The sequence below is a fragment of the Heptranchias perlo genome, unplaced genomic scaffold (genome assembly GCF_035084215.1).
Source record: "Heptranchias perlo isolate sHepPer1 unplaced genomic scaffold, sHepPer1.hap1 HAP1_SCAFFOLD_44, whole genome shotgun sequence".
In the NCBI taxonomy this organism is placed as follows: domain Eukaryota; kingdom Metazoa; phylum Chordata; class Chondrichthyes; order Hexanchiformes; family Hexanchidae; genus Heptranchias; species Heptranchias perlo.
Window position 1 is genome coordinate 11985973 of NW_027139453.1, and position 27884 is coordinate 12013856.

The 27884-nt window shown below is 40.0% G+C and overlaps 2 long non-coding RNA genes across 12 annotated transcripts in view; one reads left to right on the top strand and one right to left on the bottom strand.

Moving 5' to 3' along the window:
* Positions 1–16725, bottom strand: part of LOC137312966 (uncharacterized) — a 74811-nt gene extending 58086 nt beyond the window's left edge. Inside the window, exons 1-2 of the long non-coding RNA XR_010960981.1 lie at positions 16600–16725; positions 6642–7144 (exon numbers count right to left, since the gene is read on the bottom strand). This is a non-coding gene — a long non-coding RNA (uncharacterized lncRNA). The remainder of the gene's footprint in view (positions 1–6641; positions 7145–16599) is intronic.
* LOC137312965 (uncharacterized) overlaps positions 7040–27884 on the top strand; it is a 131515-nt gene continuing 110670 nt past the window's right edge. For 8 of the 11 annotated variants that reach the window (XR_010960973.1, XR_010960972.1, XR_010960970.1 and 5 more), the window contains exons 1-4: positions 16856–17193; positions 20024–20100; positions 23353–23589; positions 27068–27163. This is a non-coding gene — a long non-coding RNA (uncharacterized lncRNA). Of the gene's footprint in view, positions 7147–16855; positions 17194–20023; positions 20101–23352; positions 23590–27067; positions 27164–27884 lie in introns of those variants that run through there. The other 3 variants (XR_010960979.1, XR_010960978.1, XR_010960980.1) reach the window with 3 other exon arrangements.

Sequence of the window (27884 nt, forward strand, 5' to 3'; positions counted from 1 at the left end):
GTTGGTAAGTTCAGTACTTTCTTTTTTATACAGATTAGTGATGGGCACTCTGACCTGGTGGTAATTTGAGTTATTACTCATTATATCAAGATTAATGACGGCCCCTCCACCCATTTGGTAATTTCAGGAGTTACTTTTTATATAAAGATTAGTGATGGACCCTCCTACCTGCTGGTAATTTGAATTGTAACTTTTTGATAAAATATTCGTGATGGGGTGTCCTGACGGTTGGTAATTTCAGTGGATACTTTTTACATAAAGATTAGTGATAGACCCTCCTACCTGTTGGTAATTTCAGTAATTTCTTTCCTTATAAAAAATAATGATGGACCCTACCACCTGGTGGTGAATTCAGGAGATACTTTTGTTATCTAAAGATTCGTGATGGACCCTCCTGCCTGTTGGTAATTTCAGTAGCTGTTTTTTTGATATACAAATTAGTGATGGACCGGACTCCCTGGTGTTAATTTCAATAACTCCTTTTGATATAAAGATTAATGATGAACACTCCTGCCTCGTGGTAATTTCAGTCGTTACCTTTGATGTGAGGATTGATGATGGACACTGCCAGCTTGTGGCAGTTTCAGTTAATTTTTAGGTCAGGATAAGGGATCGGACGTCTTGCCTGTTGATAATTTCAGGAGTTTATTTTTTTCTTTTATAAAGATGAGTGATGGACATTACTTCCTAGTGGTGATTTCAGTAGTTAATTTTTATATGAAGATTAGTGATGGACCCTCCTGCCTAGTGGTAATTTCGTAGTTACTTTTCATATAAAGATTGGTGATGGATAGTCCTGCCTGGTGTTATTTTCAGTAGTTACATTTTATATAAAGATTCGCGATGGATAGTCCTACCTGGTGGTAATTTCAGTGGTTGCTTTTTATATGAAGATAAGTGATGGATCCTCCTCTCTGTTGGTAATTTCAGTAGTTTTTTCTTCGACAAAGATTAGTGATGGAGCCGCCTAGCTGTTGCTAATTCCAGTAGTTATTTTATTTAATAAGATTAGTGATGGATCTTGCTACCTGTTGTAAATTCAGTCGTTGCTTTTTATATAAAGATTAGTGATGGACACTCCGGCCTGGTGGTAATTTCAGTGGTTTCGTTTTATTTAAAAATAAGTGATGGACCCACCCACCTGTTGGTAATTCCAATAATTACTTTATTTAAAAAGATTAGTGATGGACCTTGCTACCTGTTGAAAATTCAGTAGCAGCTTTTTATATGAAGATTTGTGATTGACCCTCATGCCTGTTGGTAATTTCAGTAGTTAATTTTTGTATAAAGATTAGTGATAGACCCTCCTACCTGTTGGTAATTTCAGTAATTTCTTTCCTTATAAAAAATAATGATGGACCCGACCACCTGGTGGTGATTTCAGTAGATACTTTTGTTATCTGAAGATTAGCTGTTTTTGTATAAACAAATTAGTGATGGACCGGACTCCCTGGTGTTAATTTCAGAAATTACTTTTGATGTAAAGATTAATGATGGACACTCCCACATGAAGGTAATTTCAGTCGTTGCCTTTCATGTCAGGATTTATGATGGACACTGCCATCTGGTGGTAGTTTCAGTTATTTTTTCGGTGAGGATAAGGGATCGGACCTCTTGCCTGTTGATAATTTCAGGAGTTTATTTTTTTCATTTATAAAGATGAGTGATGGACATTACTTCCTGGTGGTGATTTCAGTAGTTAATTTTTATGTAAAGATTAGTGAACGACCCTCCTACCTGTTGGTAATTTGGGTTGTTACTTTTCTTATAAAATGATTCGCGATTGACCCTCCTCCCTGTTGGTATTTCAGTAATTACTGTTTGTACAAAGATTGTTAATGGACCCTCCTCCCTGTTGTTAATTTGGGTTGTTACTTTTTCCAAAGAGATTAGTGATTGACACTCCTCCCTATTGGTAATTTCAGTAATTACTTTTTATGCAATGATTGGTAATTGACCCTCCTACCTGTTGGTAAGTTCAGTACTTTCTTTTTTATACAGATTAGTGATGGGCACTCTGACCTGGTGGTAATTTGAGTTATTACTCATTATATCAAGATTAATGACGGCCCCTCCACCCATTTGGTAATTTCAGGAGTTACTTTTTATATAAAGATTAGTGATGGACCCTCCTACCTGCTGGTAATTTGAATTGTAACTTTTTGATAAAATATTCGTGATGGGGTGTCCTGACGGTTGGTAATTTCAGTGGATACTTTTTACATAAAGATTAGTGATAGACCCTCCTACCTGTTGGTAATTTCAGTAATTTCTTTCCTTATAAAAAATAATGATGGACCCTACCACCTGGTGGTGAATTCAGGAGATACTTTTGTTATCTAAAGATTCGTGATGGACCCTCCTGCCTGTTGGTAATTTCAGTAGCTGTTTTTTTGATATACAAATTAGTGATGGACCGGACTCCCTGGTGTTAATTTCAATAACTCCTTTTGATATAAAGATTAATGATGAACACTCCTGCCTCGTGGTAATTTCAGTCGTTACCTTTGATGTGAGGATTGATGATGGACACTGCCAGCTTGTGGCAGTTTCAGTTAATTTTTAGGTCAGGATAAGGGATCGGACGTCTTGCCTGTTGATAATTTCAGGAGTTTATTTTTTTCTTTTATAAAGATGAGTGATGGACATTACTTCCTAGTGGTGATTTCAGTAGTTAATTTTTATATGAAGATTAGTGATGGACCCTCCTGCCTAGTGGTAATTTCGTAGTTACTTTTCATATAAAGATTGGTGATGGATAGTCCTGCCTGGTGTTATTTTCAGTAGTTACATTTTATATAAAGATTCGCGATGGATAGTCCTACCTGGTGGTAATTTCAGTGGTTGCTTTTTATATGAAGATAAGTGATGGATCCTCCTCTCTGTTGGTAATTTCAGTAGTTTTTTCTTCGACAAAGATTAGTGATGGAGCCGCCGAGCTGTTGGTAATTCCAGTAGTTATTTTATTTAATAAGATTAGTGATGGATCTTGCTACCTGTTGTAAATTCAGTCGTTGCTTTTTATATAAAGATTAGTGATGGACACTCCGGCCTGGTGGTAATTTCAGTGGTTTCGTTTTATTTAAAAATAAGTGATGGACCCACTCACCTGTTGGTAATTCCAATAATTACTTAATTTAAAAGATTAGTGATGGACCTTGCTACCTGTTGTAAATTCAGTAGTAGCTTTTTATATAAATATTAGTGGTGGACCCTACTACCTGTTGGTAATTTCAGTAATTTCTTTCCTTATAAAAATAATGATGGACATTACCACCTGGTGGTGATTTCAGTAGATACTTTTGTTATCTGAAGATTAGTGATGGACCCTCCTGCCGGTTGGTAATTTCAGTAGCTGTTTTTTTATTTACAAATTAGTGATGGACCGGACTCCCTGGTGTTAATTTCAGTAATTACTTTTGATATAAAGATTAATGATGGACACTCCCACCTGATGGTAATTTCAGTCGTGAACTTTCATGTCAGGATTTATGATGGACACTGCCATCTGGTGGTAGTTTCAGTTATATTTTAGGTCAGGATAAGGGATCGGACCTCTTGCCTGTTGATAATTTCAGGAGTATATTTTTATCTTTTATAAAAATGAGTGATGGACATTACTTCCTGGTGGTGATTTCAGTAGTTAATTTTTATGAAAAGATTAGTGATGGACCCTCCTACCTGTTGGTAATTTGGGTTGTTACTTTTTTTATAAAATGATTCGTGATTGACCCTCCTCCCTGTTGGTATTTCAGAAATTACTTTTTGTACAAAGATTGTTAATGGACCCTCCTACCTATTGGTAATTGGGTTGTTACTTTTTCTAAAGAGATTAGTGATTGACCCTCCTCCCTGTTGGTAATTTCAGGAATTACCTTTTATGCAAAGATTGGTAATGGACCCTCCTACCTATTGGTAATTTGGGTTGTTACTTTTTCTAAAGAGATTAGTGATTGACACTACTCCCTGTTGATAATTTCAGTAATTACTTGTTATACAGAGATTGGTAATGAACCCTCCCACCTGTTGGTAAGTTCAGTACTTTTTTTTATACGGATTAGTGATGGGCACTCTGACCTGGTGGTAATTTGAATTATTACTCATTATATCAAGATTAACGACGGATCCTCCACCCATTTGGTAATTTCAGGAGATACTTTTCATATAAAGATTAGTGATGTACCCTCCTACCTGCTGGTAATTTGAGTTGTAACCTTTTGATAAAATATTAGTGATGGGGTGTCCTGACCGTTGGTAATTTCAGTGGTTACTTTTTACATAAAGATTAGTGATGGACCCTCCTACCTGGTGGTAATTTCAGTAGTTATTTTTTATATTTAAAGATTAGTGATGGACTCTCTTACCTGGTGGTAATTTCAGTAGTTATTTTTAATATATAAAGATTAGTGATGGAACCTCCTGCCTTTTGGTAATTCCAGTATTTACTTTTTATATAATGATTAGTGATGGATCCTCCTACCTGGTGGTAATTTCAGTCGTTATTTTTTATATAAAGATTAGTGATGGACCCTCATACCTGTTGCTAACTTCATTCGTTGCTTTTTTATATAAAATTGGTGATGGGGTCTCCTGCCTGTTTGTAATTTCAGTGGTTACTTTTTATATAAAGATTAGTGATGGAATATCATACCTGTTGGTAATTTCAGTCGTTATTTTTATGTAAAGATTAGTGATGATCGCTCCTACCTGTTGATTATTTCATTAGTTACGTTTTTGTTAAAGATTATTAATGGACCCCACTAACTGTTTGTAATTTCAGTAGTTTCTTTTTTTTTATATAAAGATTAGTGATCGACCCTCCTCCCTGTTGGTAATTTGAGCTCCAACTTTTTATGTAAAGATTAGTGCTTGGACCCTCAAACCTGCAGGTAATTTGTATTGTTACTTTTTGTATAAAGATCATTGATGGACCCTCCTGCCTTTTGGTAATTTCAGTAGTTACACTTTGATGTAAACATTAGCGATGGGGCCTCCTGCCTGTTGGTAATTTGAGTTCTTACTTTTTTATGTAAAGATTAGTGATGGACCCTCCTCCCTGTTTGTAATTTCAATAGTAACTTCTAATATAAAGATTAATGATGGGCCCTCCTTCCTGGTGGTAATTTCAGTATTTACTTTTTATATAAAAAATAGTGATTGACCCTCATACCTGTTGGTAATTTCAGTAGTTACATTTTATATAAAGATTAGTGCTGGGGCCCTGCCAGTTTGTTGATGTTTCTCCACCTCTGTCATATAACCATTTATTCATACTGGCGTCCTCTCTCCTCAAAATTTTATCACCAGGATCATTTCACTCTGTTCTGTGAAAACCCAAGCCCTGTTTTCTAGAGAGTAGATCACATCTCTCATGATTCTGACTTTCCAAATGTTTACTAAATTCAGATCCAAATCCTTCTTAACAGTTTCTCGAAATATGGTCCCACATCCTCCTCTGGTAAAACAACATTTTCACATCTGCCGTCACTTTTAGAAACTAAAGGAAATATATAGTTTCTGCCCAAAACCTCATCCATCACATCCCAGTCTTATAGATACTCGATCACATCTCTCATGATTCTCACTTTCCAAACGTGTTTGGAATGATTTGTAGATTCACAGATATAACACACAATCTGAACTCCAATTCATTGGAATGTTGACCCGTTCTCGTTTTCCATTTTTAATATTAAGTTACTTCTTCAAAACCTCCTTCCTTTTTCCTGCTAATAACTTTTCACTATTTCATAAATCTTCTGTTCCTGCTGCAACAGTTTTATTAATTCCACTCAGTGCTGGGACCCTCCGACCTGTTGATATTAAAAGTCACAACTCAAATTACCATGATTAACGGTCAGGAACCACCTCTCGTGCGAAAGATGGTTTCCGCCCTGAACGGGTTTCCCCTTAAAACATTCCTGAAGTTTGTTTTTCTCGAAAGGCCGCAATTACATACTTCAGCAATACAGAAGCCACTGTTCCATTCTCCCACCTAATTCGCATTAAACTAATTAATTATAATTAATCAGGAACAAGTTTTGTCTCCGATTTTGCTCCAATCCTTTGATTGGATCGCTTTCAGTCCGGCCTCAGGTTTCCAGAGGCTGATTTCTCAGGTGCCCGGCAGATGGGGAGAATCGGCCATTGCGAATGTGTTAACCCTTTACTGAGCTGAACTGTGTGTTCGATCAGTCTTTGATAAGTACCAGGAACAAAACGGTTCAGTGAGTAAAAAGAGCCAGTGTTACAGTTAAAAATAAAAGCATGTAGAGTGAGAAAGGACAGTTTCCCACCCCTGTTTACTGAATGTCAAATTCTAACATGGGGAGGAGGCACCGCTGGACTCGGATGGTGTAAATCTCCAGAGTTCGTGTTCCTGCTTTCTGTCCTGTAACCGCTTCAAAATGTGTCTGTGGGGAGATTGGTGGGGTCCATGAAGGGATAAGCCCTGAAATACCCGGTGGAAAGTAACCGGCCTTCAGTCAGTGTCTGAGCGAACAATTAGTGAATTGTTCCATCCGCGAGGAATAGAGAGCTCCGTCCGCCGGGGAACATATCTGACCGCGGGAAATCGGCTTTGGAAAAGAGGAAGGGGCTGAAAATGTTAATTTAAAAACAAATTTCAACGACATTAATCTTACCTTGATCCCGCAAGGAATTTCCGGCTCTCAATGTCCGTGTGGATTTTACAAATTATATCCTTGTTATTTCATTACAATAAATCGAGAACAATTTCCTTGCTTTATTTCAGCAGTTCACAACTTGTGAATTTAATCCGATCCTTCTTATGTGAGATTCAGAGCTCCGCCCTCTGTGAAAGCTGCTGCCAGACATCAGGATGGATTTCAACACAAACATTCCTCATTTCTTTCAGAACAGGGAGCGGCCTTTCTGGTGGAATCGAATCGAACCGGGTTGACAATTCGCTGCCACGTCAATTGTGAACAAAGTCAGTTATAAATTTTACTTTTTATCATCTTGTTCCAGGGAGGTTCAGTGAAACAGATACTTGGTTCGAAATAAATTGTTACATTTGCATCAGGGACATTGTTTGCTGAAAGTCCCATCGATTTTCTGATGTTTGCGCTTTCAACCCGGTTGCAAAGAGCCAGTGTTTCGTCAGAGAGCTGAGGACGGGCTGTTTCTGTAAGTGAGGACATTAACCATTTAACCGCCAAATGAAACTATCGCTGAGCATCAATCGCCTCAATCACTGTGCGAATGAGTACTGACTTTCCACAGTTACATTTATCAAAGTAAATATTCAGCAGATACACCAGTTGCATTGCTAAATCGGGAAAGGACCATTCCTGGTCTGTGCTTGGTATCAAGATTGGATTGCCCTCATTTTGAGGGGGTTCACAGACAGTTATAAATAGCCCATCCCCGGGTTGGAAGTGTCCGAAGAGCGAAAGTGTTTGACGACAGATTGTGGTGATAATTCCGAGGGACGGATTGTTGTGATCAACCCCAGGGACAGATTGTGGTGATAATCCCGAGGGACGGATTGTTGTGGTCAATGACAAGGATAGATTGTGGTGATAATCCCGAGGGACTGATTGTTGTGATCAATCCCAGGGAAAGAATGTGATGATAATCCCGAGGGACGGATTGTTGTGATCAATCCCAGGGACAGATTGTGATGATAATCCCGAGGGACGGATTGTTGTGATCAATCCCAGGGACAGATTGTGATGATAATCCCGAGGGACGGATTGTTGTGATCAATCCCAGGGACAGATTGTGATGATAATCCCGAGGGACGGATTGTTGTGATCAATCCCAGGGACAGATTGTGATGATAATCCCGAGGGACGGATTGTTGTGATCAATCCCAGGGATAGATTCTGATGATAATCCCGAGGAACGGATTGTTGTGATCAATCCCAGGGACAGATTGTGATGATAATCCCGAGGGACGGATGTTGTGATCAATCCCAGGGACAGATTGTGATGATAATCCCGAGGGACGGATTGTTGTGATCAATCCCAGGGATAGATTGTGATGATAATCCCGAGGGACGGATTGTTGTGATCAATCCCAGGGAGAGATTGTGATGATAATCCCGAGGGACGGATTGTTGTGATCAATCCCAGGGATAGATTGTGGTGATAATTCCGAGGGACAGATTGTTGTGATCAATCCCAGGGACAGATTGGAGTGATAATCCCGAGGGATGGATTGTTGTGATCAATCCCAGGGACAGATTGCGATATTTCCCCTTTTCTCTCCAATTTCCCCCTTGTTTTTTGACCAGGATTGAGGATTCATTCGGGCCGGAGACACAACCTAAATTGGCGGAACGAAACATTCCAGAATATTAGTCTTCCTGTGAATTCTCCCTCGACAGACCTTCTCTTTCTAACTTATTTCAATCTATCGCTGAGTTAAACGGAGTTTTATTCATTTTGTAAAAATATTCAAACGAACAATTCATATAATTAAATACACTGTTAAATGGACAGTGTGGGTAAATGGTGGGTTTTCTGTCATTAAATGCACTGTTAAATGGACAGTGTGTGTAAATGATGGGTTTATATCTCATTAAATACACTGTTAAATGGACAGTGTGGGTAAATGGTGGGATTAAATATCATTAAATCCACTGTTCAATGTACAGTAGGAGTAAATGGTTGGTTTGTATGTCATTAAATACACTGTTAAATGTATAGTAGGAGTAAATGGTGGGTTTATATATCATTAAATACACAGTTGAATGGATAGTGTGAGCAAATGATTTGTTTATATATCATTAAATACACTGTTAAATGGACCGTTTGTAAATGGTGGGTTTGCATGTAGTCAGGGTGCTTTAAATGACATTTCTAAAATGATAATAAGATTCGATAGAGAATTTCATAGAACGTACAGCACAGAAACAGACCATTCGGCCCAAATGGTCCATTCTCCACACTAACCTCCTCCCTTAATCTACCCCAATGAGCAATTCCCTCAATTCCTTTCTCCTTCATGTGTTTAATTTGCTTCAATTAAATGCTACTCGCCTCTACTACTCCTTGTGGTAGTGAGTTCCACTTTCCAACCAATCTCTGGGTAAAGAAGTTCCTGCTGAATTCCCTATTGGATTTATCAGTGACTATCTGATATTTATGGTCCCTCGTTCTGGTTTCTCCCGCAAGTGGAAACATCTTCTCTACGTCCACCCTATCAAACCCTTACATAATCTTAAAGACATCTATCAGGACACCCGTCCGTCTTCCTTTTGCCAGGGAATAGAGCCCCATGTTGCTCAATCTTCATTGATAGGTATAACTTCTTTGTTCTGGTATCATCCTCGTAAATCTTTTTGTACCTTCTCCAGTGCTTCTATATCCTTTTTATAATGTGGAGACCAGAACTATTCATAGTAATCCAAGTGTGGCCTAACCAAGGTTCTATACAAATTTAACTTCACTTCTCTGCTTTACAGTTCTAGCATTCTGGAAAGAACCGCATTGCTTGATTTGCTTTTTGATGGCCTTATTAACCTGCTTCGCTACATTTAGTGCTTTCTATATCTGTACCCCCCGAACCCCCCGCTCCTCTACCCTTTTTGGACAATTATTATCCAAGCAGTTTGTGGCCCCGCTATTTTTACAACCAAAATGTAATACCTCACACTCATTAAATACAGAGTAGCCATTTCCTTTGATGGAGGAATCCAGAACAAGGGGGCACAACATTAAAATTCGCGCTCGGCCCTTCAGGAGTGAAATCTGGACGCACCTTTTCGCACAAAGTTTACTGGAAATGTGGAATTCGCTCCTCCAAAAGGTTGTGGATTCTGGGTCAACTGAAACTTTGAAGACTGATAGCGGCAGATTTTTTGTGGTAAGGCTATCAAGCGAAATGGATCAAGGACAGATAAATAGATTTCAGGTACAGAGCAACTATGATCTAATTAAAAGAGAGAACAGATTCGAGGGGCTGAATGGCCTACTCCTCTTCCTATGTTCCTGTATTTAAACATGTGCTGGATTATCAATTCCGGCATTTGGTGAATGTGAAGGTTAACCAGAGTTTCTGTAAAATGACTTCAGCACTGGATGGTTTGTACGTTCCCTTTATATGGATGCAACATAGTATCATCGTAGGTACAGCACAGGAGGTGGCCATTCGGCCCATGACGCCTGTGCTGGCTCTTAGAAAGGGCTGTCCAATTAGTCCCTTTCCCCTGCTCTTTCCCCATAGCCCTCCAAATTTCTCCCTTCAAGTTTTTATCCAATTCCCCTTTGAAAGTTACAATTGAATCTCTCTTTTTGCCCCTCTTATTCCCTTTTTTTCGATCTCCTCTGTTCTTTCTGTATTCAGCCTGATTCTCTACTGTGTTATGAACCATACATTCGTCATAAGCCTCCGTTTTCTGTTTCATTTTAATCTCTATCTCTTTAGTCATCCAGTGAGCTCTAGCTTTGGGTGCCCTTCATTTCCCCCTCGTAGGGATGTTCTGCACTGTACCCGAACCAAATGCGCTTTGACTGGCTGTTTATATTTCAGGCTGAGCTCCATCGATTCTGCACTTCGGAGAATTCCAGGGGAGTAAAGATCAGATAATCGGTGCAAGGGAATCGAAGGGAAACTTTGTTAAATATAGTTTAGTAAACACACCCATTGTTCCACCCTGTGTCCAGTCAGAATTAAACAGTTAAACCCTGAAACCAACCGGCGATTTTATTTCGTGGACGGTTAAAAGTTCAGTACAAGATATTCTGTATCTGTAGATTTTAAATACTCAGGTCCTGAAATTGATGCTTTTTGTATCTGCCGAGATGCTAACCTGATGTGTCCAGGATTCTGGATTGCAATTCACCCCCCACCCAAACCCACGCTATCATAAGAATCTTGTTGTTCAGTCGATGAACAGTGAGACAGGTCAGAACATCGCACTCTCTGGCGCCGTTTCGGAGTCTCCGCCTCTGCCGGGCGAGTCCCAGCAGTTCTCCTGCACTCACCTGGCAGGACAAGGCAACACTTATTTTTTTTAATATGTGAGTTTGACAGTGCAGTCCTTCTAACTGATCTGCTTGAACCGCAGCAATAGAAAGATAAGTTGATAGGATGCGAAGAAGTAGTGTGGGGAACGATCGTGTCGAGCACAAATCCAGGCAAAGACCTTTTTGGCCAAGTGGGCTGTTCCTGTGCTGTCAAATTCCATGTAATTCAATGAATATTTTTATTACACCAGCTCTTTCATCAATACAGATAATGTCAGAAATATCAGCCCCATATTGAGCAGGGATACGTCAGTAGTAACAGGGCGATATTGAACATAGATACTATCAGTACTATCAGCCCTATATTGAGCAGATATACAGTCCGTAATAACTGCGTCAGATTAGCAGAGATCGTGGCAGTAACATCAGCGCTATCATCAAAAGGACACCGTCAGTATAACAACTCTTTAAGCATCACAAATATCCTCTCTGTTAAGCTCTGTAAAATCAGCACAGATAATGTCAGTTCTACAATCATTACAAGCACTGTCAGTTCCACAATCAGTACAGATACTGTCAGTAATTATAGCACTTTTTAGTTTCACAGGCTGAGAATTGAACTCACGATCCGAGCGCTGTTTTATAACCACGAGGCTTGCACTTTGAAACAGTCTCGAATCGCCAATACCTTGCCACATTCACTCGCCAAATTATATCAGGGACTCTGTGGTCGCTCTGATGCTCTGACTCGGGAAAACAACACCTCCCACCGCACCCCGGTTTTTGTGCCATTCGGGTGGTTTATTTCCCACATAAACCGGGTCTGAAGAATCCAATCCCTTTGAACCCCAGATCCCCACTCCTCATAAAGAGCAGAGTGGGTTGACCTCCTCCCTCACTGAGGGGCCAATCAGAGATTTAAGAATACATTCTCATCCCACATTGAGAGGACAATCGGAGACCCATATAGGTGCACTTTCCAGCACTTTCCAGACTGAGCACCACACTGAGCGTTTCCTGTCTATGCATTTACCCTGTGTCCCACTGCAGCCCAGACTGACCACGGCCCTGGGCCCTTCCTGTCTGTACATTTACCCAGTGTTCCACTGCAGCCCAGGCTGAACAAAAGAGACTGTCCACATGAACTGGGCAAATTTGTTAATGGTTCGAACTACTGATGATCAATGGGAAATGTTTAAACAAACATTTAACGAGATACAGAACCGGTTTATACCGCTGAGGGGCAGGAACTCTACTTGCCATAAAAAAAACAGCCATGGACAACTAAAGACGTAAGGGACAGTATAAGACATCAGGAAAGTGAATTTAAAAAGGCAAAGAATGGCACAGATCCTGGTGAATGGGAAAGATACAAAGTTCAACAAAGGGTCACAAAACAGATCTTAAGAGCTACAAAAAAGAGTATGAAAAGAAACATGCAAGGGATATCAAAAACAATACGAAGTACATTTATAATTACATTTGGAAAAGGGGGATGGTCAGGAGCAGTTTTGGCCCCTTAAAAACTGAAAGTGGGGGTATTGTCATTGACAATGTGGAAATGGCGGACATGTTGAATAATTACTTTGCGTCAGTATTTACAGTAGAAAAAGAAGATAGCATACCGGAAATCCCATGAGAACTAATATTGAATCGGGAACAGGGACTCAATAAAATTAACATAAGTAAAGCAACAGTAATGAAGAAAATAATGGCACTAAAGAGTGAGAAATCCCGAGGACCGGATGGTTTCCATCCCAAGGTTTCAAAGGAAGTAAGTGAGCACATTGCAGATGCCCTAACTATAATCTTTCAAAGTTCTCTAGATTCAGGAACTGTCCATCGAGATTGGAAAATTGCACATGTCACTCCGCTTTTTAAGAAAGGAGAGAGAGGGGGAAAGCGGAGTATTATAAACCAGTTAGGCTAACATCTGTTGTCGGGAAAATGCTGGAGTCTATAATTAAAGATAGGGTGACTGAACACCTCTGAATTTTCAGTTGATCAGAGAGAGCCAGCATGGATTTGTGAAAGTTAGGTCGTGCCTGATAAATCAGAATGAATTTTTTGAAGAGGTGACTAAAGTATTGGACAGGGGAATGTCAATGGAGGTTATTTATATGGACTTCCAGAAGGCATTTGATAAGGGCCCACATAAGAGAATGTTAGCCAAGATAGAAGCCCATGGAATTGAGGGAAAAGTACGGACTTGATTAGGAAATTGGCTGAGCGAAAGGCGACAGAGAGTAGGGAGAATGGGTAAGTACTCACTTTGGCAGGATGTGACTCGTGGAGTCCCGCAGGGATCTGTCTTGGGGCCTGAATTATTCACAATATTTATTAACGACTGAGATGAAGGCATCGAAAGTCTCATATCTAAGTTTGCCGATGACACAAAGATTGGTGGCATTGTAAGCAGTGTAGATGATAATAAAATTTCTAAGCGGTATTGATAGATTCGGTGAATGAGCAAAACTGTGGCAAATGGTATTGAATGTGGGCAATTGTGAGGTCATCCACTTTGGTCAAAAAAGGATGGAACAGGGTACGTTCTAAATGTTAAAAAGTTAAAAACAATTGATATCCAAAGGGACGTAGGCGTTCAGGTACATAGATCATAAAAGTGTCATTAACAGGTGCGGAAAATAATCATTAAGGCGAATGGAATGCTGGCCTTTATATCAAGTGGACGAGAGTACAAGGGGGCAGAAGTTATTCTGCAGCTGTACCAAACCCTGGTTAGACCGCACCTGGAGTACTGTGAGCAGTTCTGGGCACCGCACCTTCGGAAGGACATATTGGATTTGGAGTGAGTGCAGCGTAGGTTTACTGGAATGATACCCGGACTTCAAGGATTAAGTTACGAGGAGAGATTACATAAATTGCGGTTGTATTCTCTGGAGTTTCGAATGTTAAGGAGTGATCTGATCGAAGTTTATAAGATATTAAGAGGAACGGATAGGGTGGATAGATAGAAAATATTTCCGATGGTTGGCGATTCCAGGAGTCGGGTCCACATTGTAAAAATTAGAGCCAGACCTTTCAGGGGCGAGATTAGAAAACATTTCTACACACAAAGGATGGTCGAATTTTGGAACTCTCTTCCGAAAATGGCAGTTGATACTAGCTCAATTGCTAAATTTAAATCTGTGATAGATAGCTTATTGGCAACCAAAGGTATCAAGGGATATGGGCGAAGGCGGGTCGATGGAGATAGATCACAGATAAGCCATGATCTTATCAAATGGCGGAACAGGCAGGAGGGGCTGAATGGCCTACTCCTGTTCCGATGTTTCCTATGTTTCCTAATGAGCATTTTATGAGGTGAGGAGTTTTACACCGTTCAATAATATTAACACTAATGTATAATGTTATCAATCGTGTAACTTTAAACTGGTGCTCCACATTTATCTTTGGATTATCTTTAGGGGTCTTACAATCTCAGAACACACCACAAATATATAAGTTGAAGATTTGACGGTGTTTTACAATTATAATTCTCCATTGTGTGTGTGCCACGCTGTGTTGTGCGCAAAGGCAATAGCGACTAATCAAACTATCAGTCCTGGTGCTTGCCTTTCCACACTGTGGGAATGTAAAAGCGATTGATCTTGGTCAGTAAATTTCTGCAAACTATAGTTGAAGTTATTCTCCAGCATAAATGTACAACCAAGTTTGAGACCTTGTAAGATGCAGTTATCTGTTGTTTCAGTGACGCTCACAACCAGTGCAATAAACGGACAACAGCAACAAAAACTTACATTTACACCTACACTAATTACATTAGTGTAATCAAACACAAGATTCATTTGAGCAGTTACTTCCTTTTTTATATAAAGCCTACAGATCGGGCCCTAAATCCTGTTGGTAATTTGAATAGTTACTTTTTTATATACAGATTAGTGATGGACCCTCCTACCTGTTGGTGATTTCAGTAGTTACTTTTTCTAAAGATTAGTGTTGGACAATCCTATCTGTTGGAAATTTGAGTTGTTACTTTTTTGTAAAAATTAGTGTTGAACACTTCCACCTGTTGGTAATTTCAGTGGTTAATTTCTTTATAAAGACTTGAGATGGACCCTCCTTCCTGATTGCAATTGGAGTTGTGACTTTTTCGATAAAATTAGTGGTGGGGCCCTGCTACCTGTTTGTAGTTTATGTCGTTATTTTTTATACAAAAAATACTGATGGACCATCCGACCTGTTTGTAATTTGATTTGTTATTTTAAAAAAAATGTTTAGTGTGCATTCTTCTTCCTGTTGGTAATTTCAGTGGTTACTTTTTATATCAAGATTTGTGATGGACCCTAATACCTGTTGGTGATTTCAGTAGTTACTTTTTATGTCAAGATTAGTGATGGCTCTTCCTACCTGGTGGTAATTTTTATGTGGTTACTTTTTGTATGAAGATTAGTGATGGACCCTCCAACTGATGTTAATTTGTGTAGATACTTTTCATATAACGTTGAGTGATGGTCACTCCTCCCTGTTGGTAAATACAGTAGTTTCTTTTTAAAAAAATATTAGCGATGGACTCGCCTGGCTTCTGGTATTTTCAGTGGGTTTTCTTCATGTAAAGTTTAGTGATAGTCCCTCCTCTCTGTTGGTAATTTCAGTAGTGACTTTTCATATAAGGATTAGTGATTGGCCCTCCTGCCTGTTGGTAATTTCAGTGTTGACTTTTCATATAAAGATTAGTGATGGACCCTCGAGCCTGTCGGTAATTTCAGCAGTGAATTTTGATATAAAGAAAAGTAATGGACCGTCCGACCTGTTGATATTAGAAGTAACTACTCAAATTACCAAATTTAACGATCAGGAACCTCCGTTCTCTTTGAAAGATAGTTTCAGCCCTGAACCGGTTTCCCTTTTGAAACATTCCTGAAATTTCTTTCTGTCCGAAGGAAGCGGCTTCTCTTTCTTCAGTTGAGCCAATTTAACAAATAACACCCTCAATAACATAATTTAGCAAAAACTGAAGTCCCTGCTCCATTCTCCCATTTAATTCGAATTAAACTAATTAAATATAATTAATCAGGAATAAGCTTTGTCTCCGATTTTGCTCCTGTCCTTTGATTGGATCGCGCTCAGTCCGGCCTCGTGTAACCATAGGCTGATTTTCCAGGTGCCCGGCAGAGAGCGATAATCGGCCATTGCGAAAGAGTTAACCCTTTACTGAGCTGAACTGAGTGTTCGATCAGTCTTTGATCAGTTCAATAAAAGTGTACCGGGCACAAAACGGTTGAGTGAGTAAAACGAGCCAGTGGTACAGTTAAAAATAAATGCATATAGATTGAGAAAGGACAGTTTCCCAACCCTGTTTAATAACTATCAAATTCTAACATTGGGAGGAGGCACCGCTGGACGAGGATAGTGCAAATCTCCAGAGTTCATGTTCCTGCTTTCTGTCCCGTAACCGCTTTAAAACGTGTCTGTGGGGAGATTGGTGGGGTCCAGTGAAGGGATAAGCCCTGAAATTCCCGGTGTAAAATCGCCGGCCTTCAGTCAGTGTCTGAGCGAACAATTAGTGAATTGTTCAATCCCCGATGAATATAGAGCTCCCTACGCTGGGGAACATATCCGACCGCGGGAAATCGGCTTTAGAAAAGAGGAAGGAGCAGGAAAAGTTAATTTAAAAACAAATTGACACTACGTTAACCTTACCTTGATCCCGCAAGTATTTTCCGCCTCTCAATATCCGTGCAGATTTTGCAAATTATATCCTGGTTATTTCATTGTAATCAATCGAGTGCAAGTTCTTTGCTTCATTTTAGCAGTTCACAACTTGGGAATTTGATGTGATCCTTGTTGTGAGATTCAGAGTTCCGCCCACTGTGAAAGCTGCTGCCAGACATGAGGATGGATTTCAACACAAACATTCCTCATTTGTTTCAGAACAGGGAGCGGCCTTTCTGGTGGAATGTTATCGAACCGCGTTCACAATTCGCTGCAGTCAAATGTGAACAAAGTTGGTTCTAAATGTTCTTTTTCGACTCTTATTTCTGGAAATTTCAGTAAAATAGATACTTGTTCAGAAATAAATTGTCACATTTGCATCAGGGACGTTGTTTACGAAAGTCCCATCGATTTTCTGATGTTTGCGCTTTCAACCCTGCGACCAGGAGCCAGTGTTTCGTCAGTGAGCTGAGGAGAGGCTGTTTCTGCAAGTGAGGACATTAATCATTCAACCGCCGAATGAAACTATGGCTGAGCATCAATCAGCTCAAGCACTGGGGCAATGGACAGTGTGGGTAAATGGTGGGATTATATATCATTAAATGTACTGTTAAATGAACAGTGTGGGTATATGGTGGGTTTATATTTCATTAAATGCACTGTTAAATGGACAGTGTGGGTAATTGCTGGGTATATATACAATAAAATGCACTGCTAAATTGATAGTTAGTAAATGGTGGGGTTATATATCATTAAATACACTGTTGAATGGACAGTGTGGGTAAATGGTGGGTTTATATATCATTAAATACACTGCTAAATGGACAGTGTGGGTAAATGGTGGGTTTATGTATCAGTAAATACACTGATAAATGGACAGTGTCGTTAAATGGTGGGTTTATATGTCATTAAATACACAGTTAAATGGACAGTGTGGTTAAATGGTGGGTTTATATATCATTAAATACACTGTTAAATGGACAGTGTGGTTAAATGGTGGGTTTATATATCATTAAATACACTGTTAAATGGACAGTGTGGTTAAATGGTGGGTTTATATATCATTAAATACACTGTTAAATGGACAGTGTGGGTAAATGGTGGGTTTATATATTGCTAAAAACTCAGTTAATTGGACATTGTGGGAAAATGGTCGATTAATTATCATTAAACAAGTTGTTAAATGGATAGTGTGGGTCAATGGTGGTTTTATATATTGCTAAAAACTCAGTTAATTGGACATTGTGGGAAAATGGTCGATTAATTATCATGAAACAAGTAGTTAAATGGACAGTGTGGGTAAATGGTGGGTTTATATATTATTAAATACACTGTTAAATGGACAGTGTGTGTCAATGATTGGTTTACATATCATTTAATACACTGTTAAATGGACAGTGCGGATAAATGGTGGGTTTATATATTATGAAATGCACTGTTAAATGGACAGTGTGTGTAAATGGTGGGTTTATATATCATTAAATACAATGTTAAATGGACATTGTGGGTAAATGGTGGGTTTATATATCATTAAGTACATTGTTAAATGGACAGTGTGGGTAAATGGTGGGTTTATATATCATTAAATACACTGTTAAATGGACAGTGTGGGCAAATGGTGGGTTTCGATATAATTAAATACAATGTTAAATGGACTGACAGTCCCTGTCCTGATTATCGAGCTGATACTGCTGACAGTATCAGTTTAGCTAAAAGAGCTTATGCTTCTGAAATTACCTGTATTGATCATAGAGCTGATATTACTGACAGTATTTGTATTAATTGTAGAGCTGATATTATGAACAGTATCTGTTCTGAATATAGAGCTGGTATTACTGGCTTTATCTGTGCTGATTTTAAATGTGATATTACTGAACGTACCTGTACTGATTATAGAGCCGATATTACTGACAGTACTTGTATTTATTATAGAGCTGATATTACTGATCATATCTGCACTGATTATAGAGCCGATATTACTGACAGTACTTGTATTTAATATAGAGCTGATATTACTGATCATATCTGCACTGAATATAGAACTGATATTAATGACAGTACTTTTATTGATTGTCGAGCTGATATTATTGAAAGTATCTGTGCTGATTTTATAGAGCTTAATAGTGAGAGTATTTTGACGCTTATAGAGTTGTTATACTGAAAATGTCTGTTTTGATTATGGAGCTGATATTACTGACTGTATCTGTGCTAATATGACGCTGTTATTACTGACTGTATCTCTGCTCAATATAGCGCTGATATTACTGACAGTATCTGCGCTAATATCCTTCTATTCCTTTATCCATCGTGTGTTTATTTAGCTTCCCTTAAATGCGTCGATGCGAGTCGCCTCAATTATGCCTTGTGGTACTGAGTTCCACATTCCAACCACTCTCTGGGTAAACAAATTTCTGCTCAATGCCCCATTGAATTTACCCCCAGAACCCTCTGCTTATCCACCCTATTTAGACACTTATTATCCAAGCAGTATGTGACCCCCTTATTTTTCTTACTAAAATCTAATACCTCACATTCATTAGGTACAGAGGAGGCATTTCCTCTGATGGAGGAATCCAGAACAAGGGGACACAATCTTCAAATTAGCTCGAGGCCGTTCAGGAGTGAAATCTGGACGCACGTTTTCACACAAAGTTTACTGGAAATGTGGAATTCCCTCTTCCAAAAGGTTGTGGATTCTGGGTCAACTGAAATTTTCACGGTTGACAGCGGCAGTTTTTTTTAGTTCAGGGCATGAGCGAAATGGGTCAAGGGCAGGTAAATAGAGTTCAGGTACAGAGCGGCCATGATCTAATTAAATGGGAGAACAGATTCGAGTGGCTGAATGGCCTACTCCTGGTCCTACGTTCTTATATTTAAACATGTGCTGGATTCCGGCATTTGGCGAATGTGAAGTTTAATTCGAGTTTCTGTACAATGACTTCAGCAACGGAAGGATTGTCTGTTCCCTTTAAATGGTTGCAACGTAGTATCATAGCAGGTACAGCACAGGAGTCCATTCAGCCCATGACGCCTGTGCTGGCACTTTTAAAGACCTTTCCAATTGTTCCCTCTTCCATGCTCTTTCCCCAAAGCCCTGTAAATTTTTCCTTCAAGTTTTTTAATTCCCTTCAAATTCCCTTTTGAAATTTACAATTGGTTCTCTTTTTTTGCCCCTCTTATTTCCACCTTTTTTTTTTAGATCTCCTCTGTTCTTTCTGTATTCAGCCTGGTTCTCTACTGTATTATAAACCTTACATTCATCATTAGCCTCCATTTTCATTTTTCTAAATATCTCCATCTCTTTAGTCATTCAGGGTGATATAGTTTTGGATGCCTTTCCTTTCCCCCTCGTAGGGATATGTCCACACCGTACCCGAACCAAATGGGCTCTGACTGGCTGTTTGTATTTCAGGTTGAGCTCCATCGGTTCTGCAATTCGCAGAATTCCAGGGGAGTAAAGATCAGATAATCGGTGCAATGGAATCGAAGGTAAACTTTGTTAAATATACTTTAGTAAACACACCCATTGTTCCACCCTGTGTCCAGTCAGAATTAAACAGTGAAACCCTGAAACCAACCTGCGATTTTATTTCGGGGACGGTTAAAATTTCAGTACAAGAGATTCTGTATCTGTAGATTTTAAATACTATGGCCCTGAAATTGATGCTTTTTGTATCTGCCGAGATGCTGACCTGATGTGTCCAGGATTCTGGATCGGAATTCACCCCCCAACCAAACGCACGTTATCATAAGAATCTTGTTGTTCAGTCGATGAACAGTGAGACAGGTCAGAACATCGCACTCTCTGGCGCCGTTTTGGAGTCTCCGCCTCTGCCGGGCGAGTCCCAGCAGTTCTCGCGCACCCACCTGGCAGGACAAGACAACACTTGCACCAAAGGTTGTTTTTTTAATATGTGAGTTTGACAGTGCAGTCCTTCTAACTGATCTGCTTTAACCACAGCAATGCACAAACACAGCCTGCCGGCTCCGGGTATTTTATTGGTGCAGTTTTAAGTACCCCTTCTACCGTGCTCTGGATTGTGCCGAGATTGCCTGAATTTACCCGCTCCCATGGGAGAAGATTGTGGCCTGGGTGTTCCTTACTGGCATTACTTTCTTTTAATTCCTGGCGTCACTTGTTCAATGCATTATTTACCAACAATATCAGGAAAGATTTAACAGGCTCTGTCTCTTTTCTCCATTCAGTTGAAGACGGAGAGGTGAACTGATAGAGGTCTTTCATATTCGGAAGGGGTTCCATAGGCTCGAACTGGAGAGCATTTTCCCCCTTAAGGGCAGTCCAAAAATAGAGGCCATGAATATAAGAAAGTTACTAATGAAACCAAGATGTAATTCAGGAGAGACATCTTACTCAGAGAGTGGTGAGAATGTGCAATTCTCCAGCACATGGAATGGTTGAGGCGAAAAGTTAAGATGCATTTAAGGGGAAGGTAGATAAATACACGAGGGTGCTAGAAATAGAAAGATAAGTTGATAAGGTGCGATGAAATCGTGCGGGAGGACGCTCGTGTGGAGCATAAATCCAGGCAAAGACATGTGGGAAAAATGGGCTGTTCTTGACCGAGACAATTCTAAGTCATTCAATTAATGTTTTTATTACACCAGCTCTTTCATCAACACAGATACAGTCAGTAGTAACAGCTCAATATTGAGCAGGGATACTGTCAGAATAATCAGCCCGATATTGAACAGGGATACAGTCAGTAAAGCAGGGCTATTTTGAGCACAGATACATTCAGTAATATCAGTGCGATATTGAGCCGAGATACAGTTAGTAACCGCGACATATTAGCGCAGATACTGTCAGTAATATCAGCGCTATATTGAGCAGAGATACAGTCAGTAATAACAGCGTCATATTAGCACAGATACAGTCAGTAATGTCAGTTCCATAATTAAAACAGACATTTTCAGTATAACAACCCGAGAAGCGTCAAAATACTCTCACTATTAAGCTCTATAAAATCAGGACAGATACTTTCAGTAATATCAGCTCGACAATCAATAAAAGTACTGTCATTAATATCAGTTCCATAATCAGTGCAGATATAATCAGTAATATCAGCTCGATAATAAATACAAGTACTGTCAGTAATATCGGCTCTATAATCAGTACAGGTACGTTCAGTAATATCACATGTAAAATCAGCAGAGATAAGGCCAGTAATACCAGCTCTATATTCAGATTAGATACTGTTCATAATATCAGCTCTACAATTAATACAGATACTGTCAGTAATATCAGCTCTATGATCAATACAGGTAATCTCAGAAGCATAAGCTCTATAAGCAAAACTTATACTGTCAGCAGCATCAGCTCGATAATCAGTACAGGGACTGTCAGTCCATTTAACATTGTATTTAATTGTATCGAAACCCACCATTTACCCACACTGTCTGTTTAACAGTGTATTTAATGATATATAAACCCACCATTTACACACACTGTCCATTCAACAGTGTATTTAATGATATATAAACCCACCATTTACCCACACTGTCCATTTAACAATGTATTTAATGATATATAAACCCACCATTTACAAACACTGTCCATTTAACAGTGTATTTAATGATATATAAAACCACCATTTATCCATACTCTCCATTGAAAATTGTATTTGATGATCTATTAACTGAACATTTACCCACACTGTCCATTTAACAGTGTACTTAACGATATATAAACCCACCATTTACACAAACTGTCCACTTAACAGAGTATTTAATTATCACCACAATCTGTCCCTTGGATTGATCACAACAATCCGTCCCTCGGAATTATCACCACAATCTGTCCCTTGGATTGATCACAACAATCCGTCCCTCGGGATTATCACCACAATCTGTCCCTGGGATTGATCACAACAATCAGTCCCTCGGGATTATCACCACAATCTGTCCCGAGGATTTATCACAGCAATCCGTTTCGACAATTGTTCACAATAATCCGTCCGTCGGGATTATCACGACAATATGTTCCTGGGATTGATCACAACAATACGTCCCTCGGAATTATCACCACAATCTGTCCCTGGGATTGATCACAACAATCCGTCCCTCGGAATTATCACCACAATCTGTCCCTGGGATTGATCACAAAATCCGTCCCTCGGGATTATCACCACAATCTGTCCCTGGGATTGATCACAACAATCCGTCCCTCGGGATTATCACCACAATCTGTGCTCAAATACTTTCTCTCTTTGGACACTTCCAACCCGTGGAGTTGTTTTTGTATTCTGTCTGTGAACCCTCTGAAAATGGGGGAAATCCAATCCTTATACCAATCACAGTCCAGGAATGGTCCTTTCCGGAATTAACAATGTAACTGGTGTATCTGCTGAATATTTACTCTGATAAATGTAACTGTGGAATGTCAGTACTCGTTCCCCCAGTGATTGAGGTGATTGATGCTCAACAAGAGTTTAATTCGGAGGTTAAACGGTTAATGTCCTCACTTACAGAAACAGCCTGTCCTCAGCTCACTGACGAAACACTGGCTCTGGGCCCCAGGGTTGAAAGCGCAAACATCCGAAAATCGATGGGATTTTCAGCAAACAATGTCCCTGATGCAAATGTAACAATTTATTTCTAACCATGTATCTGCTTCACTGAACTTCCCTGGATCCAAATTTGAAAAAGTAAAATTTATAACTGACTTTGTTCACAATTGACGTGTCAGCGAATTGTTAACCCGCTTCGCTTTGATTCCACCAGAAAGGCCGCTCCCTGTTCTGAAACAAATGAGGAATGTTTGTGTTGAAATCCATCCTGATGTCTGGCAGCAGCTTTCACAGTGTGTGGAGCTCTGAATCTCACATACCAAGGATCAGATCAAATTCCCAAGTTGTGAACTGCTAAAATAAAGCAAGGAACTTGTACTCGATTGGTTGTAATGAAATAACAAGGGAATAATTTGTAAAATCTGCACGGACATTGAGAGACGGGATCAAGGTAATGTTAATGTAATGTCAATTTGCATTTTAATTAAGTTCTTCTGGCCCTTCCTCTTTTCTAATGTCGATTTCCCGCGGTCAGATATGTTCCTCGGCGTCGGGAGCTCTCCATTCCTCGCGGATTGAACAATTCACGAATTGTTCGTTCAAACACTGACTGAAGGGTGGCTACTTTACACCTAGAATTTCGGGGCTTATACCTTCTTGGACCCCACCAATCTCCGCTCAGACACACTTTAAAGCGGTTACAGGACAGATAGCAGGAACACGAACTCTGGAGATTTGCAACATCCTAGTCCAGCGGTGTTTCCTCCCCATGTTAGAATTTGATATTCAGTGAACAGGAGTGGGAAACTGGCCTTTCTCACTCTATGTGCATTTATTTGTAACTGTGAAACTGGCTGTTCTTACTCACTGAACCGTTATGTGCCCGGCACACTTGTATTGAACTGATCAAAGACTGATCGAACACACAGTTCAGCTCAGTAAAGGGTTAACACATTCGCAATGGCCGATTGTCGCTCTCTGCCGGACACCTGGGAAATCAGCCTCAGCTGACCCGAGGCCGGACTGAACGCCATCCAATCACAGGATAGGAACAAAATCGGAGACAAAACTTGCTCCTGAATAATTATAATGAATTAGTTTAATGCGAATTAGGTGGGAGAATGGAGCAAGGACTTCACCTTTTTTCGAAAAATAAGTTATTGAGGATGTTGGTTGTTAGATTTGCTCAACTGAAGAAAAAGAGGCCTCTCCCTTCAGGCAGAAGTAAACTGCAGGACTGTTTTAAAGAGAAACAGCTTCAGGGCTGAAACCATCTTTCACAGAGAAAGGAGGTTCCTGATCGTTAATTTTGATAATTTGAGTAGTTACTTCCAATATATACAGTTTGGAGGCCTCATCACTCGTCCTCATAAAAAAACTTACCAAAAGGCAGGAGTGTCCATCACTAATCTTTATATAAAAAGTAACTATTGTAATTAGCAACAGGCACGAGGATCCATCACTAATCTTAATATAAAAAGTAACAATCTAAATTACCAACAGGTAGGAGGGTCCATCAGTACTTCTTTTATAAAAAGTAACGACATAAATTACAAATAGGTAGCAGGGCCTCACCACTAATTTTTATCGAAAAGGTAACAATTCCAATTACAATCAGGAAGGAGGGTCCATCTCAAGTCTTTATAACGAAATTAACCACTGAAATTACCAACAGGTGGGAGTGTCCAACACTAATCTTTAAATAAAACTAACAACTCAAATTACCAACAGGTTGGTGGGCACATCACTAATCTTTAGAAAAAGTAGCTACTGAAATTCCCAACAGGTCGGAGGGTCCATCACTAATCTTTACATAAAAAGTAACCATTCAAATTACCAACAGGTTTTAGGGCCCGATCTCTAGGCTTTATATAAAAAAGGAAGTAACTGCTCAAATGAATCTTTTATTTGATTACACTAATGTAATTAGTTTAGCTGTAAATGTAAGTTTTTGTTGCTGTTGTCCGTTTATTACACTAGTGTGAGCGTGACTGAAACAACAGATAACTGCATCTTACCAGGTCTCAATCTTGGCTGCACATTTATGCTCGAGAAAACTTCAACAATAGTTTATAGAAATTTACTGACCGAGATGAATCGCTTTTACATTCCGACAGTGTGGAAAGGCAAGCACCGGGACTGATAGTTTAATTTGTTGCTCTTGCCTTTGCGCACACACAGAGAGACACACACACAATGGAGAATTATGATTGTAAAACAGCCCTCAAATCGACAACTTATATATTTGTGGAGGTTTGTGAGATTGTAAGACCCTTAAAGATAATCCAAAGATAACTGTGCAGCACCAGTTTAAGATTACACGATTGATAACATTATACATTAGTGTTAATTTTATTGACCGGTGTAAAATTCGGAAACATAGGAAAAACAGGAACAGGAGTCGGCCATTCAGCCCCTCGTGCCTGCTCCGCCATTTGATAATACCATGGCTGATCTGTGATCTAACTCCAAATAACCGCCATTGGCCCATATCCCTTAATACTTTTGATTGCCAAAAAGCTATATATCTCACATTTAAATTTAGCAATTGAGCTAGTGTAAATTGCCGTTTGCAGAAGAGAGTTCCAATCTTCTACCACCCTTTGTGTGTAGAAACGTTTTCTAATCTCGCTCCTGAAAGGTCTGGCTCTAATTTTTAGACTGTGCCCCCACCTCCAAGATTCCCCAACCAGCAGAAATAGTTTCTCTCCATCCACCACATCCGTTCCCCTTAATATCTGAAAAACTTCGAACTGATCACCCCTTAATCTTCGAAACTCTAGAGAATACAACCCCAATTTGTATAATCTCTCCTCGTAACTTAACCCTTGAAGTCTGGGTATCATTCCAGTAAACCTACGCTGCACTCCCTCCAAAGCCAACATGTCCTTCCGAAGGTGCGGTGCACAGAACTGTTCACAGTGCTCCAGGTGCGGTCTAACCAGAGTTTTGTGTCGCTGCAGCATGACCTCTGCCCCCTTCTACTCCAGTCCTCGACATATAATGGCCAGCATTCCATTAGCCTTATTGATTATTTTCTGCACCTGTTCATGACACTGCAATGATCTATGTACCTGAACTCCGAGGTCCCTTTGGACATCCACTGTTTTTAACATTTTACCATTTAGAAAGTACCCTCTTCTATCCATTCTTGATCCAAAGTGAATGATCTCACATTTGTCTACATTGAATTCCATTTGCCACAGTTTTGCCCATTCACCTATTCTATCAATATCGCTTTGTAATTTCATGTTTTCATCTACACTGCTTACAATGCCACCAATCTTTGTGTCATCGGCAAACGTTAGTCAGGTGCTGATACCGTGAGAGATATGGTAAATATATTCAAATAGAAGCACCAACCAAAACACATCTCCATGAACACACGGACAACGTCACTACCCATGGAGAGCAGAGAAATCACACCCAGCTCCGTATTGTTAATGTAGGTAGATATCAGGTTCATAAAATGCCAGAATTTGATATCAAAACTCAACAAATCAAAAAATTGCAACAAATCTGTGAATAAAATAATACAATAGCGCCAGACTGGGTAACACCGAGTGAAGAATCATTGAACTCATCACCTCGCTCCATATTGCTCTTCAGAATATTCACCAGCTCAGGGATAAGTCTGGTGCTGTCCTGCACGGAGACTAAATCTTACCAATGGGTGCTCCCAGTGCAGAATCTCGGCCGTCTAGAATTGGTTGTGGAGATCTGCGGGACTCATTGGTTTTCCCTGGCCAGCTGTCTGTGCCGCACCTGATGTGGAGAATTGTTGGTAACAGTCGGGAAATGCTCGATCCCAGAGCTAACAATTGTTGTGCTGATGGGGGAGTAGGGTCTTGATATCGCGACAAGGCGACGTTTTATCCTTCTCATCTGAATATTTCCGTCTAACCCTCCTATTAATATATTTATTACAGAGCAGCAGAATCTTGGAACGCCTGTCACCACCATGGCTGAAGGTCCAAACAGGGGAGAAGATCCAACTTCATCAACAAGAATGAGAATAGTCACCGGTAGGTTCAGATCAACCTTTACAATATCAATTATGTCCTGATAAAGGGTACTGATCACGAGCCAGAAGCTACAGCTCACTCAGGAAGAGGAAACCGAGCAGATACTGTGTAGATAGGGGGAAGTGAGTGAACATCTAGTGGGCCAGTGCAGTCGTAGGTGGAGGGATCTCAGTGCTGGAACTGTCCAATCGATATCTGGTGTTTCGACTGTAAGGTGGATAGCGACAGCGACGCAGGATGGTCCTTCTGAATAATAGTGTGAAACCAGGGAGTAGGGGCATGTGTGAGAGGCAAGTTGGGCACATGAATAGGAGAGCGATAGTCAGGCGAATAAACAAATTCTTCGGCAGCTCTATGCAGTCCCAATTAGTAAGTTACCTTCCTGGTGTCAGAGCGAAGCACTTCCTGGAACAGGTGGGACACTCTCTGGGAAGGAAAGCAGAGCGGAAAATAGTCATGGGTCATGGCCGGAACCAATAACAAGGAAAGAGCTCCGTTGAGAGAGGGAATATTAACATTTGAGCTCTAGACTGAAAAACTAGGCCTTAACGTGGTGATCTCTGGATTGTTTTGCGCTGGGCTGCTTAAGGAGGACAATATGAGGCAGGTCAATGTCCGGCTGCAGGGATGGAACTGGAGGGAAGGGTTCATGTTTTTGGGACCACAGGGTTAGTTCAGGACGAAGTGGAGGGACGGTTACGAACTGAACCGACAAACTACA